Source organism: Oryzias latipes, chromosome 12, assembly GCF_053564925.1.
Source record: "Oryzias latipes strain Hd-rR chromosome 12, Olatipes_Hd-rR_3.1".
NCBI classification, from domain to species: domain Eukaryota; kingdom Metazoa; phylum Chordata; class Actinopteri; order Beloniformes; family Adrianichthyidae; genus Oryzias; species Oryzias latipes.
In genome coordinates, this window is record NC_136248.1 from 21,775,539 (window position 1) to 21,792,307 (window position 16,769).

At 36.9% G+C, this 16,769-nt stretch overlaps 1 protein-coding gene across 1 annotated transcript in view; it reads right to left on the reverse strand.

The window, feature by feature from the left end:
- The window catches only part of LOC101156903 (myosin light chain 3), a 111,946-nt gene that overhangs the window by 23,139 nt on the left and 72,038 nt on the right, over window positions 1–16,769 (reverse strand). Inside the window, exon 2 of the mRNA XM_004074745.5 lies at window positions 7,761–7,859. The gene's annotated coding sequence lies outside the window, so the exon portion shown is untranslated. The remainder of the gene's footprint in view (window positions 1–7,760; window positions 7,860–16,769) is intronic.

Here is a 16,769-nt window from a genome sequence, read left to right on the forward strand (position 1 = left end):
AGTTTAAAGAGATCTTTTTTATGTAGTAAACATATCACCGAGTTCATTTCAAGGTCATGCATATTAAAGATTAAAGATTAGATGAAAACACAACTAAATGGCATGATACTAATTTGAGAAACACCAAAAGGAATAACTTAAATAAAAAATTCTGACATGGTAACACTATATATTTTTTTAAGAAATGATCTAAAAGATCAGTTTATAATTGTTTTTTTTTATATGACAATTGTGCAGCAGTTTTTGGGTCTTTACTAGTGACCCATAGATTTTTCTTAGAGCCTCCTAACCTTTAAAGGTTCGAGCCTGGATATGTTAAAAACAACACTATTTTTGAAGCTGCCAATTTACATAAAGTGTTCCGTTTATGTACTTGCATTGATTAACTATGTAAATTCCATTACATGTAATGCATTTGAGAGCCACTGAAGGAAACATCGTCACTTCTCCACTGCTGGATTTCGCTTTCGTCTTTGCCCATTAAGGCATTATTTTGGAAGAGGTGAGTGCATCTCTAATAAATTCTGATTAGTGATATTATCTCTTTAAGGACTATACTGCAGAGCTTAATTCACTGTCTGTTGATACACACTTGGGGAATCTTTTTTTTTTATCACCTTTACCTTAGCTTAAGAAAAAAAGCTCAGGATTGTGGTTTTTATGTTAGTTTTATTTTGGTAATTCTTTTGTGTTTAGATTTTTTATTTTCAGGATTATTCAGTTTAAGATTTGTTTATTTGCTTCACTCAGTTTTTATGATTTTTGACCTGCAATCTTCACACATGATTCTGTCAAAGTCTTTCCAGACTTTGCATGTCTGGTTATGATCTCCAAAACCACGGTAAGCATTTTTTCATGAGGACTGCTGCTAGATCCAGTGGTTTGTCACGCTTTAAGCTGCTACTGCTACAGATTTGTCAGGTTAAGGTTTTTGTTACGTTGTTTTTGTGTTATGTTTTTAGTTGATTACCCTGTATTTAGTTGTTTTTCATCAAGTTTTTAAGGTTGTCCTTTTTATTATGGTCAGATCTAACCATTATGGATCTCTAGTGGACATTCTTCTAATGTAACCGCTTTGGAAGAATGTCACCTATTTGACACCTTTTTCAAGCTCTCTGGGAGGCCTCTGTTCCAGGCTTTTTCAAAAGGGTTGCTTGAACGTCAACCTTCATTGATGTTCCATTCCGCATTTGGGACTCCCCTCTTCCTGCATGTTCAAATGATGTCACTGGAATGTCCTTCATCCTGCCTGTTCCAAATAATTTACCTGAAACATATTCCATTTATGGACCCTTTTTTTTTCCTTCTCTTTTTTTAAGATGTTAAAAAACAAAATAATTTTAAACACACTCCAAAAACAGATTTCATAAAATACCTACAACTTACGAACAATTTAAATGCACAATTTCCTCATCCATTGTAGAATAACAAAAAGAGGTTATTTTAACCAGATTCCCACTTTTACTTGTATAGTTTCCTGTTTGATTAGTAACTTGCATTTTCTTTAAAGTATTTTAAATTATGCTAAATTGAGCTCATCTTTAAAGCTACTTCAGGGAACCCCAAAGGGAATATGCAAATGTGTGGCAGCAGCATACACATACTTGGCACTTATGCTTGATAGTACACAGGTTTATGATGTTTCAGGAACCATTTTAATGTGTCAAATGAATAAACGTTTTGATGCTAATGGAAATTAGTTCCTTTTCACGATAATTATCTTTGACTTTCGGATGCTCCCTTTAGGGGTCGCCACAGCATATCAAATCCTATCCTCTGCATTCTTTGCTTACACCAACCACACTCGCATATCCATGAATCTATTTTATCTTTTTTTTTCCCCACATATTTGTAACAACGGATTTAAGTTATCCCAAATGTGTTGGAGTACTGTCTTTAAATATATTTTCTTCTTTTTTTTTGTAACTGAATCAACACCAGGGAAAAATTCTAATTTCCTGTCTAAATTATCTACCCTCTGTTCTTAACCCTTGTGCTATCTTAGATGATCCCACCATTGCATTGACAAAGGTGGATAAAGGTGGAAATATTTCATGTCATCCATGGACACCAGTGAGGTTCACAAATCATTGAAGAAAAATTGTTCAGAGCACCGTCTAGTGGGTCTAGATGACCCAACTCCCAATGTTAAAGTGCCTAGGATAGCACAAGGGTTAAAGTCCTAAACGTATAATAAAACTAAAAACAAGCAAACAAACAAAAGTATTTATCTGTCAGATTCTAAATGCTTCTCATTTCCTTTCATAAGGTTTTTCCTGCAGTTTGTTTTTTCTTTTTTTTTTCCAGCTGAAACCAAAACCTTTTGTGGTATAGGCCCTGGCTGCATCCTTCAGGGGTGTCAGATTTGTGGCAATAGCTATTATCCGTGACAGGAAGAGAACGGGCCATTATAGACCGTGCTCAATCCTGGTCTCATGCTGTCTGGAAGGCAGCACATAATTTAATAATTCTTGAGAAAAAAAAAATGTAATACAAACAGGTGCGCCCCGACAGGAGAGATGTCCCCATTCCTGGCAAGGTCTGGAATTTACACCCTCAGTTCAAATGCAGTTTACTTAATACAGACACTACAGTACTGTGAGCCACAGCACCATGACAACGCTATTAGTCCCTAAGGACAACTGCATTCCCAATTAAAAAAATAAAAGTTTATGAAACTTTACTTTTACATCCTTGAGGACTAAAAATAAAACCAGTCGTGCTAGAATTCTTCTGTTTATATTGCCTGTAAGAACCAATGTCATTACCACATAATACCCTTGCTGTGTCCCGCTGCAAAACACATAGTTTAATGTTTGTATAACTGCATGAACTCCCAGCATTCCCTGATTGGTAACTATGAATTTTGTGGCCCCCAAAGTTGTGAAATACCGTTATAGCTCCTGGGGGATGACTTTTGGCAGAAGTATTCTACGAAAATGTCTACAAACTCCATATTAAAGCCTTTTTTTTTAAAATAAAAACCAAAACATAAATTATTTTTTTCTTTCACGGCTGGAAAATATTCGGCTGTTAGGGGGTTAAAACTTTGAAACCAAACAATGTAAAAAAAAGACACATTTGTTACAAAAAAAGCATCAAAATAAAATGATTTTTAAATGATTTTTTTATACATTTGTCTCCAAATAAGATTTTTTTGTGGTTTATTGTGGCAGGGATCCTCTAACCCCTGTCTGTCAGCTTTAAGTTGACTTACTACAGGTAGTCATTCGCTCTTCCACCTGCTTTACACTGGTGCCAGTTTACTGCCAGTTTACAGCTGCCGACCAGCATAACCCGAAGCTGTCTGATTTGTTTGGCCCGGTACCCTGAACTGTTTTCTGCCTGACCTTGAGCTTGCTGGACCTGCTTGTTATCAGGTTGGCCCTGCTAGATCTAGTACATCCCTGCCAGTGAGGGAACTTTAGTTCTGTTTGTGGATTTGTATTGAAATGCTAGAATGTTTGGATGAATCTCTATCAAACCCGATCAGTTAATCTGACATAACAGTGTTCTCTCGCTTTATTGCACTACATCTTTCGGGGACTCGAGGTTTTGTGAATTTTTGTCAGTGCAAATTTGCTTTTTCTCTCTCTCTCTTTATGCAGCATACTGTGTTATATGTCCTGATTGGGTATTGACCTTGTCAATCAATCTGTCAATCAAGCCGTGTCTCCTGTATAGAATGCGTTTAGGTTGGCAAATCTTCGATTTACAAACAGATCTTTGGTTTCATTCTACAATACTGGTCCTATTTTTTGCCAAAGTTTGAACTTTGAGAGTTAAACAAGAGAGAGAAGGGTGAACATTTTCATATCTGCCCGAGAAAAGTGTTTAAAGTGTGCAGTCATTGTGTAGTTTTACAGCCTTAAAACATCTACAATTCTACTTTGCAGATTTCACCTATCGCAGGTTATTTTTAGAACGTGATAAATGAGAGACCAGAAGATTCGATCTGTAACTTGACTATTAAGCTCAAATTAACAGCTGCTGGGAAGCAAATCACCAGGAAACAGTGGTGACCAAAGCCTTCTATTAACCATCTGGTTGGTGCTCGTCTCGCAGTCTCTGAGGGGCTCACTGATGTTTCTCTGCTGTTTTTACATATTTTTAAGTCTAAACTTTGTTGTTGTTTGACTGTTTCCTTCAAAGAGTGTCATTTACGTTGTTCAGCCTTTTGTCTGTGCGTTTAACTTAACTCTTTTACTGCCTGCTCGACCAAACGGTAGCAGCACATTTAGAAAACATTTTTAAAAATATTGATTTTGTGTGTTCCCCCAAAGCAATAGGGAACTGATTTTTTATTGGTGGATTTTAGACCCACTCCGATTAACTTTTAATTTATTTTCAAAGCGTCCCCTGTGGTCTTTTCATTACGATTATGCTGTTTTTATCAAAAAAAAAAAAAAAAGCGTAGTTTTTCCAGGATATAGTTTCTGCAGAGTGGCAGTGTTTCATTAAAAATTGGCCTCTGAGTTGTGGGTGGGATTGTTGGTACACAGTAAGCCATCATCCCTTTGTTTACACTGTCTCCCACTACCTTACAGCCCCTCACAAAGCCAATATAACATCAGCTGGGCAAATAAAATATTGAGCAACATTAAAGCTATCCAGCCGTACAGTTTTGAGCCAGATGTCAGCTCAGACTAGGAAAATAAAAGGTTTTTTTCTGCTAGTGGATGCATCTGAATAGAGTGAAGCAAAGAGCTTGTTCCCTTCCGACAGTGGCACCTTCAGCTAAAGGCTTTTTCAAACAGCATTTTTTTTTCTGTTCCTGATTCACAACAATTTGAATAAAGAATTACTGATTTTAATTTTCTAATTTTTTTCATATATGTCCTCCATCATAAGAAAAATGCCACAAGAACTTGTTATAAACACCACACAATACAATAAATAAAATAAAATTTCTTATCACAGTGGTTATTTATATGGGTTTGCAGTTATGGCATGTTTAGAGGTCAACACAGATGCAACTTACATCAAGATTTTTCCTTTCAAAAAAGTCATTATCTTTAACATGGTGAAATCAACTTAAGATAAAAGTAAATAGGTGATGACAACTTATGTAAATGGAGTATATGACTGTCAATAATAGTTTGCGCTTTGTGTTTGCTGTCCCAGTTTTTTTTTTGTTTGTTTCTTTTGCTTTTTGGCAAAGCTGCATTTTTCATGAGCTTTTTACTAGACTCAGTTTCACATTTTGGTTTTGATTTTCAACTCACAAAGCTGCACATTTAAGCTTTTTTTTTTTTTTTTTTTATATGTGTCCGTATATATTTCAGCCACTTTTGTTGCTTAGTCCTTGGACATTGTGGTGTCCACCGTGCCCTTTGTTATTTAAAGTCAGTTTAATTAATCTGGCTTCCCACATTTGGTTCCTTTAACACTGTTATATAAGAGCTGTTGAAAACATTGAAAGGAGTTATTATGGAGCGGATAATAAAGAAGACTGATCACGCTGGCCTCACAGTACAAAAGGCTTGTATGACGAATAAGATGCCTGAAAATGTTAAAGTGCTGTGGTACAGTAGAAGGTCAGCCCTATTTTTCTGCTGAAATAGGCTTTCATGGAGTGACAGTAAATCTCTAAACAAAGATTGCTTTGTGTGATTTCATGCTAACTGGTAATTCATACAGAAGTGATGAGGGTGGAAATGATTTTTTTTTTCTAAAATGGGAATAATGGGAGAAAATGTTGAAAAAATTGTCATTCAGTCAGTTCTTTTTTTCATTCAGTGGCTTGAGCATGCCAGTCATGAAGAGACAAAGGGCCTGTCGGAGTTCTGCTTTGGCTTGTTTGTCTGCAACATGTTGCTTCTGCAGCTGCACAAGTTCCCATATTCACTGTCCATCTGCTGCTTTCAGGGAGCTTGCATTCATGCTGTGAAACGTCCATCGTGTTGTTGGAATTGTCTTTGTCACATAAACTATGAGAATCAGAAAACCAATTAAAGCTACCAGACATGCTTCACATTGTACTGAGTGGATTAATAAGATTTGGCATTGATGAGAACCTTCAGAGAACGTTTTGATAATTAGCTCCCAAATCTAAAAATTAGAGAGGTGCAAAACCAACTGCGTATGACTTGTTTAGATGGGTGCTAAGAATTTTGCAAAGATTTGCTAGTTTTTCATAGGGCTGCATGCTGGTTAGTGCTGACCTGGGCCTGTGCTCAACCTTTGCCCTAAATTAGCTGAGACAGGTTCCAACAAGCCCCCACTGAACATGCACATGACTAACGTGAATAGAACTTAAAGTTTGCAATTTTGGCACATGCAAACCCAAATAAAGAAGCAATAAACTTAGGCAAACAATTATTTATTTAATCTCTTAAATACATACATACATACATACATACATGCATGCATGCATGCATGCATGCATGCATGCATGCATACAGACAGACAGACAGACAGACAGACAGACAGACAGACAGACAGACAGACAGACAGACAGACAGACAGACAGACAGACAGACAGACAGACAGACAGACAGACAGACAGACATATCTTCTCTTTGCTATAAGTTTGCACCCGCAATCTGTCATGTATTGTATGTATAAGTACAAATATGCCTATTTATTATTAAAATATCATTTACATGCATACGTATATGTATAGAAATAGATATGTATGTTTTTGTTTGTTTTTTAATTTCTCCAATAAAGTCATGACCAATCATCCAAATTTTGATATTTTGTTTGTCTTTAGTATTTTTTGTTCTGACTGCTTGAAATAAACCAATTCCAAATCCCAATCCAAATGTTGTAATAATGCACATCTTTGAAAGCCGTCTCAGTGCTAAAGAAATGAGGATTAGTGATTAAATAAATATTGATAACATTTATTTTCAGATATAAAGAAGCATTTTGGCAAAAAGAACAGTTATACCAGGAAGTAGATGAGATATCTTTAATAATGGGAGACGGTGCAATTTGTGAAAACGTGTAAAAAAAATCAGAATTTTTCAAAAGAAGTCGTTTCATCTCTAGTCCTCCTAGTCTGTTTTTTTTAGTTTCCCTGGCCTTGATGTAAAAAAAAAAGGCAGTAAAATACATCCCTAGGACATCACAGATGTATTGCTACATAGCTAGCAGAGATATAACATAAAGACTAAACATAGGCTACTGACAATACAAAACAAAATAGCAACAGGCACAGCTAAGAAGAATATACGCATCAGATGCAAAAGAAACAAAAGTTAATGTGAAGAAGTACAAAATAAAACATTACAAGTGTACGTGCTGGAGTTTTTTATATTGGTGACTGTTTAATTTTACTGTTTTGTTTTTTTTTGCTCTGGAAGCTCTCTGACTAAAAGTGCTTTTGGTGGCACATGCAGATATGACATTTTTTAAACAAAAATGACTTGTCCTGGGCAACTTCAATGTCACAACTGTCATCACAGGATAAATCTAGTCAAGTCAAACCCAATTTTGTCATTGATGATCTTAACAGCCATGTGTAATTACAGTAGCACTTTATGGTAATTCACATTTGCCACTGTTGCTTTGTTCTAGGAATTCTTCCATGTGCAAACAAGAAGAGCCTGAGGGAGAAAGAGCAGCACCAAAAGACCCCAGAGTACAGAGCAAAGAAGTGTCAATTATAAATGTGACAGTGATTAGCTTTGACTTGCTTTGAAAAGTAGAAGTTGGGGAGGAAAGTGAGTTTGCAAGCTGCTGGTGAGGGAAGTGACAAACATCATAGCAAAACTATACTTTGTATAGAATAACAGAGTTGTCAGTTGACTAACCTTTGACTGTACAGGAGAACTGGTGTGAGTGACCTCTCATCCTCGCATTCCAAACAGGAAGTACTCGCTGGTTCCAAGAAGCCAAAATCCCAAAGACTTCTATAGAGAAAGAAACAGCTATTACTCAGTTGTTGAATTTGTCTGAAATTTCGTTCTTGCTCTGCTATCTTTTTTTAAACACGTTCTTGCTAATCCTAATTTTTTTTCATGATACTTTTTTGTGATATAAGTTATTAAAGTTATAAATTGACCAATCAGACCCCTCAAAAAAAGGCCTCACATCGAATGTTCAAAACATTTGATTGACAGATTCTTCTGACGCAGCGATCAAGTAGATAGACAAATAAACTTTATTGCAGACTCGGTTGGCAACCTTTACTACTCAAAAAGCCATTTCGATTAATTTCCTACAGAAATTAAAACAAAGGGAGCCGCAACACCCATTGGAAAAGCCGATGTTTCCAGTGAATGGCATAATTTCACTCGTTTTTAAAGTTTGAAAAAAAATGTTCATTTTATTTGTATCTCCTGTCATTTAATGGGTTCTGATGAGAACTATTTGCAGAGGCCACAAAACTAGTAGATATTTTGTAATTAACTAGCAGTTATCTATGACATAGATTTTTGTCAACAAACAACCTTTTTTGAGACTTTGTTTGCTAATTCCTCATTACATCTTAATGATACTTGTAAAGTCGCTGAAAGCAAAAAATTCTCCCAGGTGCTATTAAACGTACTGTTTTCTTCAGGAACTTTCATCTTCTCAAAATTCTTCATCGTTCTCCTACCTGGGTCGGAACATTGTTGGGATTATATGCCAGCGAGAGTGACACAGGTCGATAGTCACATTGAAATTTACTTAGAAAATGTCTACATTTAGGATTTTTTTAAACCTAATCATTCAATTCAATTCAATTTTATTTGTATAGCCCAAATTCACAACAACAGTCATCTCAATGGGCTTCGTACCAGTAATTGTAAGGGAAACACAATTAAAAAGGATCATAAATGCATGGTATTCAATTCTAAACTTAAACTAAACAGACTAAACTAAACTGGACATCCCTGCCCTTAGACCCTCCTGAAAAAAAACCATTCTTGAAAAAACAAAGAAACCTCAGGGGTGTCCACATGAAGGAAGGATCCTCCCCTGGAACAGCAATACTCAGCTTGTCAGTTTTTTTGTTTTTTTTTGTTTTTAAAATGATTTTTATGAACCTTTCCTGTTTACTGCTTGCCGACCATAGTCTTCAGCACAGGGGAGCTGCTGTGGGGATGAGCAGTTCGCCAACCCGCTCCTGGTTCAGACCAGCTCACATGAATACAACAACTGGTCGACAAATGACCCGCAGAGGTTCTGCATGATGGGGCTTTTATTCACTGCTCATTATATCTCATTTAACATGTATTGTCGTTTTAGAAGAACTTTCCATCCCATAACAGAGCCTGGTCCCCGTTCACAGCCGCAGACACGCACCCTCCACGCATTCACACTGCTCTTTTCTTTCTGCCCGCTCGCACATCCCAATGGTGTTATAGGCACCACGACAATCTTAGAACATAGGAGCTACTTTACAAAATCACACAGCCACAGCGCAGGGATGAAAGAGCTGCATGCAGCTCCAGAGCCGCAGGTTGCCGACCCCTGGTCTATAGTTATCTGAACTACCGACTTTTCCTGTCTTATTCTTTATAACAGGAACCAAGCATACTTTCATCATTGAGTCTGGGATAAAACCATGCATAACAAAGGCAGTAAAGGATATGGCAAGAAGAAGTGCTAATCTTATACTTGCAAACTTAGCTGCAGAAATTTGATCCATACTGGTCGTTTGATTTTCAGATAGTTTTTTAATTGCTTTGTGAATTTTAATTTAATTGCTTTAACAGACTCAACATAATCAACGTTCTTAAAGTAGTATGGTTCACTCTGAACACAGTTAAACAATTTATGAAAATGCTGCCGCCAAATGTCTACAATCCTAATTGAGCAAGGGACTCCATGTATAGTGTGTTGGGTAGAGAGGGTTTGTGGTTATTTACAGATTTGACTTCTTTTCAAAAACCTCTGTTATTATTACAAGTGAGGGGTGTGGACTTCCAAGAATAGTCGTCACAATTATGATGAGTCGGTATTTCTTTCTTGTTATCGGCATGGTTGCTGCTAACAATTGAAGTGTACCAATGATGCACATTACTTTAATCCTTTAAAATGGAACAGCTTATCACATATACAGACCAACTACCACACATACATCTCTTAAAAAACAGAAACACTTCAGACACATATCATAGCTGAACATGTACAAATGCTTATGTAGGTGTAGGGATGAACAGGCAGACATTGCAGTGGCAGTCAGCGCCCCCCAAATGCCCTTTATACAAACATCCATCCATTTTCTTAACCCCTGATATCACTTTCAGGGTCACAGGGTTGCCTATTTACTGTTGGGTGAAGGCGGGGTACACCTTGGACAGGTCGACAGTCTGTTGCAAGGCCTACAAACATTAATAGTGAAAAAATCCACAATGGTCGCTTAAATAACTAACACATAGCTGATAATGTGTTAGTTATCAGCTAACTAACAGCTGATAACTAACACATAGCTAACACATAGCCAATAACAATAATAAACATTTGATGTGAATCATTTATCAGGAAGGAATTCTCAGGGATCTTTAATGTTCATACGGGTCACAAGGAGTTATCTGATATGTTTAAAGAGTAACTTCTATGTATTCCTTGGATGAAATTGACAAATCTTATGTGTCGAAAAATATTACTGTATTAAAAAACATAATTTACCATACTCTTCAACTCATGTACTAGTTTTTATAGAATAAGTGATGTTGCTTAAAAAAACCTACCAAGAACTATAGTAAAGCACAAATATTTTGTATTTCTGCCATGACATGTAGCCTAGAGATCAAACCTGAGATTTCAACTACATACTTAGTAATGTGTTGACCCTCATCTTTTTGTGTACAGAAACTTGTGCCTGTGATCCAAGGAACTGCTCCATCATTTGTAATCCTGTCGTCACGATGGTGACAGCCAGCGCCTGAAGGTAAAATATGAGGCTGCCATTCAGCTCACGTACCTGTTCCACTTCCAGCTCCTGATTCTCGGTGGAGAGACGGTAATACAGAAATCCTTTGTGTTGATGTGTGCACACGGATTGAAAAATCTAACTGTAGTAGCTTTGCTAGTGCACTGCTCGGGGACATCATTTTGAATAGCTATATAAGCTATAAAAGTCTCCAGGTGTGATATCCATGCAAGCAGTACCACTGAATTGGATTCTTAAATCTTTAGGACCATTGTGGCATTTTTTTCCCTGCATATATATTATTTGCAAGCTGTTTTTTTTTATGCTAGACAAAAAATAAGTATTAAACTGTTTACAAGGATTTACAAAGCAGAAAAATCCTGCATATGTCGTTTCAACTTAAAAATCAGTACACAATTTGGATTCCAAAAGCAGCAAAATAATGTATTAGCACATTAAGTATATTAGTGGATATTAAAAAAAAAGGCTCAGCAGATCAACGTAGTAAAAAGAACCTGCCATATTTTAGTAGAACGTTGAAAAAGATTTTCTGCACTATTGGAAAAAAGTAAACACCATTAATCCTCCTTTTTTTATTGTGCAAGATTCTCTATAGGCTGGCCAAGCATCATACAAGCATATGTAGTGTAAACCTTTGAGTTGTTTGTTTTGTTGTTGTTGTTCATTTTTTCCAAGGCAAGTTTATAGTCAAATAGAGAAGTTGCTTTCAGAGAATAAAAGGTTTTTGAGAATAAATGTGAAAAGAAATCAAGAATACCATGTAAATAAAAAAATATATATATATTTCTTAATGTTTTTCCTTTTATAATTTTTTTAACTTCAAAGAGATATGAGCAATTTTTTTAACACAACTTGTAAAAAAGTCATATGAGTGTCATTAGAGCTGGCATTGGCAGTTTATAAGAACTGGACTGATTGAGCCCTTCCCCCTCTCGTTCCAAATATGAAGACTCAAAAAGCCAAAATCCCATAGACTTTTAATATGAAATAAACACCTATTGCTCAGTCATTATGTTTTTAAAAAGAACAATTCTTGCTGTGATACCTCTTATTAACATGTTCTTGCTAATCCTTTTATTATTATATTTTTTCTGTAGCGCAAGTTATTCAAGTTATGAACTGACCAATCAAATGTCTCAATAAAAAAAGTTTGCCTTGCATCAAAAGTTTGAAGCATTTGATTGACAGATTCTGCCGGGCTTGCTTTCAGTGGAAGTAGTGGGGCCTGCTAACGTGCTCACTCTTGATTGGAGAGAGTGATTGCCATAGAAATGTAGACAGACCAATCACAGCTTACTGAGGATGTCTGCTTCCAACATTGTAACAGACATATAGTAGTTTGGTTGGAACCAGTGTAGGTAACAAAACTATTCGGCCTGCAATAACTGTTCGGGGTCCTGAGATGTCACATTATGTGATTGGCTGTCTGTTGGTCCGATGACGTGTCAGATAGTGATTGGTCTGGACAAATTAGGATACTACCATAGAAGAAGATAATAGGTCTGATGTAAACAAAAAGAGCTCTGACATAGAGTGAGATGATCTTCTAAATGTGCTTTTATTATTATGATTATTATTAAGTGCATGTTCGTTTCGTTTTTTTGATCCGTGCGCCTAGTGCTTCATTATTGGCAGAACGGATTTGGAAGAAGGGTTAGGATTACGTTAATACATGCTAACAACATTTAGCCGCGGATATAACGTCAGCTTTTATTTTGACTGGACCCGACTGGAAACACAAATTCACCTGACAGTTTGCACGGATTCTCAGTACTGTTCATTCAAAATCTTCTTTTGAATGCGCACACACCGTCCCGTAGACGCTTCCCTGCTTCTTCTTTTTACAAAGTGGGTTGTGGCAAAATCTCTCTGTAAACACTACAAAAAATAATGTCAGACACAAATTATGACGAAAAAAGAACTTTAGGTTACAAAAGGAAACGTGAAATGAAATTATGTAGAGCCCAAACAGTAGTTTTTCCAAGTGGGGTTACCGTAGTGTGACATTATCCTCAGTCAAAAGGACCCTGAACAGTTATTGCAGGCCAAATAGTTTTGGTACCTACACCAGAAGCAAGGCTTCACTACATGTGATGTCACATGTAAAATCTGAGTTATATATTTTACATTCAATGGCTAAAACCCCAACTTATACTCCCAAAGGTAACCTCACCAAGAAGTTACAGCTTGTACTGTATATTATTTCATATTAAACCACATGATGACGAGCACTGAGACTTGAATGAATATTTAGAGCATACATAAAAGTCACAGAATAAAGCAGCCATCTGACCCAGTATTTGTCATCTACAACTCTGTCCTTTTGGTCGATTTGGTTCTGACCGTTGCTCACTGACCTTCGTAATAGAGGTGAAGTCGTCCCTTTATTTCTGACATGTTTGTTTTTGTCTGAGGGAGATTTTATCCACTGTGACTAAAATAATCTGATTAAGCAGGAGCTGTGGTCTTGAGGACAGATTCAGTGAAGTGAACCGAATCCACAGAGCAATGCTGGACTGAATTCAAAACAACATTATTTTGCATGAAAAGGCATTTACCCATTTTTTTAAAACAAGACAAGTTCATAATTGGGCCAAAAAAAACAAACAAACTCAATTGTTCCTACTAGTAATGCAACATCCCTTGTGTTTCCTACTGGTTGCATGAAGCATAGTAGGATTTTGAAAAAAAATAAGTCTAAGTCTAAGGCACACCTGTGCAATAATCATGCTGTCTAATCAGCATCTTGATATGGCACCCCTGCGAGGTGGGATGGATTGTCTTGACAAAGGAGAAGTGCTCACTATCACAGATTTAGACAGATTTGTGAACAATATTTCAGAGAACTGGTTAGTTTGTGAATGTGGAAAATGTTTCACATCTTTGAGTTCATACCATAAAAAATGGGAGCAATAACAAAAGTGTTGCGTTTATATTTTTGGTCAGTGTATTAATGCAAATTGCAGTAATCTGTAATCAGCTGAATTATTACATTTACACATAAAAAAGAAGTCATATAATTACAAAAATAACAAAAAGTAATGCACAGCATGGAAACAAGCTATTTTAAAGAAAAAAACTGTGTTATTTTGTAGCATTTCTACACTTAATTGAAATAATATTTTCTAGGCCAAAACATATATATATGTTTTTAGTGTTCTGATTCTCTTATCATTTTTGAATGTATATTGTAGTTTGGGGGTTTTGGGCAAAAGCTTTTGGCTAAAGTTATCTCACCCACTCGACCACAAAGCATTGTAGATTGTGAATTATAAAACCAAACTATCAAACTCCTATATCCTCCTGCCTTTGTGGTCTTTATTTTATGCTACAAACACACGCTTCTAGGCTTTACCAGCATTATTAGCACTCTTCCATAAAATCCATCAATTCATCACCCTCCGGCAGGGTTGTGTGAGGGTGCAGACACGTTTATTTGTACTTCAGAATGTAGCCGAAGTGAATTAAGTTTTATGCCCCTGATTTACTGCGTCTACTTTCTGATCAATTCTGGCTTTTGAAGCAGGAGAGAAGAGCCCCATTTGAATGCTCTGTTTACAACTCAACACAAATGTAATAGCTTAGAGGGCCTTAAGCAATGAATCAGTTTTTGCAACCCTTGCATTTGTAAAGGTCTAGCACCATCTGCTTGATAAATTAATATTCCTAAATGACTTTATTATGTTTTAGCCCCACATTTTAGCTGTCAGATGTATTTTTGTAAAACCACTCACAAGCCATCAGGTCCGGTGGGTCTTGTGCTGAAAAGCAGAAATGGTGGTTGTAGGGTTTAAAGGGGATTGCGTTATAAGGGAAAAAGGTCAGGCAAAGTCGGTTGGCCAAAAGCAGAAAAATCCAGGTAGGCATAAATACAAACTGTGATTGTAAACAAGTTAGATAACCAGGATGTCCTCTGTGAAAGAGATGCAATAAAACTGAATAAGGGCACAAACAGGAGGCTTGGTGAGATAGAGAAAAGCTCACACGAACAAATGAATAAATATAGATGTACTCAATGAAAATGTACTTTAATTTAAAAAAATGTTGGACAATTTTTTTTTGTTTTGTTTTGATTCAAAGCCAGACTTGGACTTAAATTGTATTTCAAGACAATCACTTAACACTATAAAAAGTTATCTATATTAAATTACATCACCTTCTCCACCCACAAACTTTCAGTTGCCTCGACGTAAAAGTATCTGGGGGTCTTTCTTGATTCACAGCTCACTTATAGTAACAGGGTCAAAATCTAACTAGAAAGATTATTCAAAAATTGTATTTCTATAGTAAAATTTGACCAAAATTGACTGTCCCTAAAACATATGTTCACGCAATCATCATGTCTACAATAGTGTCGTCTGGTCACTCAGAACACATGAAATCCTTGAATTAACTCTAGAATAGAGCCTACAAAATTCAAAAACAGGCTTCACCACTGCTCTGTATTATCATTGTCTAATGCTTTGCCATTCCATATAAATACAAAAAGACTCAGAGTTAAACTATATTAGGAAATCTTGAATAGACTCTCTTCAACAGCACTGGCTCTAAAACACAGCCGTAAGTTATGAACATATTGCCTTATTTTGCCTTCAAGAACTCTTATGGCCAGAGATCCTTCTTTTTTACTAAAGCTTGGAATATTATCCCACAAAACACCAGGATTGCATCTTTATTGAGTCTTTTCTAAAGAACATTCATTTTTCTTTTGACAGATAGTTACAAGAATAAACACAGAACTGACTTCAAAGGTTCTCCTCACACTGCTTCTCTTTGTACAGTTATGATTGTATGATTGCTCGGTTTTGTTTCATCATGTATGTTGTTCGTATGAGTGATAAGCTGTGTAGAGCAGGAACCTGCAGAAAAAAAAGAGGTTTAAAACTGTCAGCTCAGATTCATTTTTAATCTTTAATACATGTTAAAAAATTGGGTGGGGTACACAAAATATACTAGAGCTGTAGCCTTTAGTGTGCCAAGTCTTCAAAGGCAAAAGCGGTTTAGTGAATATTCAAATAATCAAATGCTACTTTTTTTTTGTCCACTGATAGGTTTCAGTTAAAACCCACATCATAAACATACTTGTGCTGTACTCTTCCAACAATGATGATCATATAGACAAATGAGAGTGGCTTTTGAAAGGAGAACACAAGTATGAGACAAGACCTTAGCTTCAAAAAGGCTTGAACTAAGAAGAACAAGGGCTCAAACCAGGGTCTTCTTGTTGTGAGGCAAGAGTGCTAACTCACTAGGGCGCTGTAAGAGACGGCAGCCACTCCAGCCGCTCCGCAGCACTGTTTCTCGTTCTCAATCCTTTCTTTGTTTTCTTTCTTCTACTTTTTCTTATCCTACGTTTTACTGATAGGTATCCTATGGATACGGACGTTTTTCACATTAGAGCCAGCTCTCTCGTTTATTCTAGAGAGGTTTTGCTGGCTCTCAGGAAGAGTACGCACGGAGTGAGGCACGACATCCCAGTGGAATTGCGGAGGAGATACCGGGGCTGCAAAGCCGGGGCTAAGCTAAAGGCTAGGCTAGCGGACAATCGGAGGCGATATAAACCATCGCTTCCCTCCGTGATTATGGGGAACGTCAACTCACTGCCGAATAAGATGGACGAGCTGTCCGCTCTGGAGAACCAGCGGATTTACCGTGAGTGCAGCTTGCTCATTCTGACAGAGACATGGCTAACCGATAGCGTACCGGACGCTAACGTGGACCTGCGGGGATTTACAGCTGTAAGAGCCGACAGAGACACGAAGGCGTGTGGGAAAAGCAAAAGTGGGGGACTCATCATCTACATCAACAGCCGTTGGTGCAACCCTGGCCATGTCACAGTCAAGGCAGTGTGTTGTTGCCCTAATCTGGAACTGCTAGCCGTTAGTCTGCGGCCATATTATCTGCCGAGGGAGTTCAGTCACGTGATCTCAATCTGTAT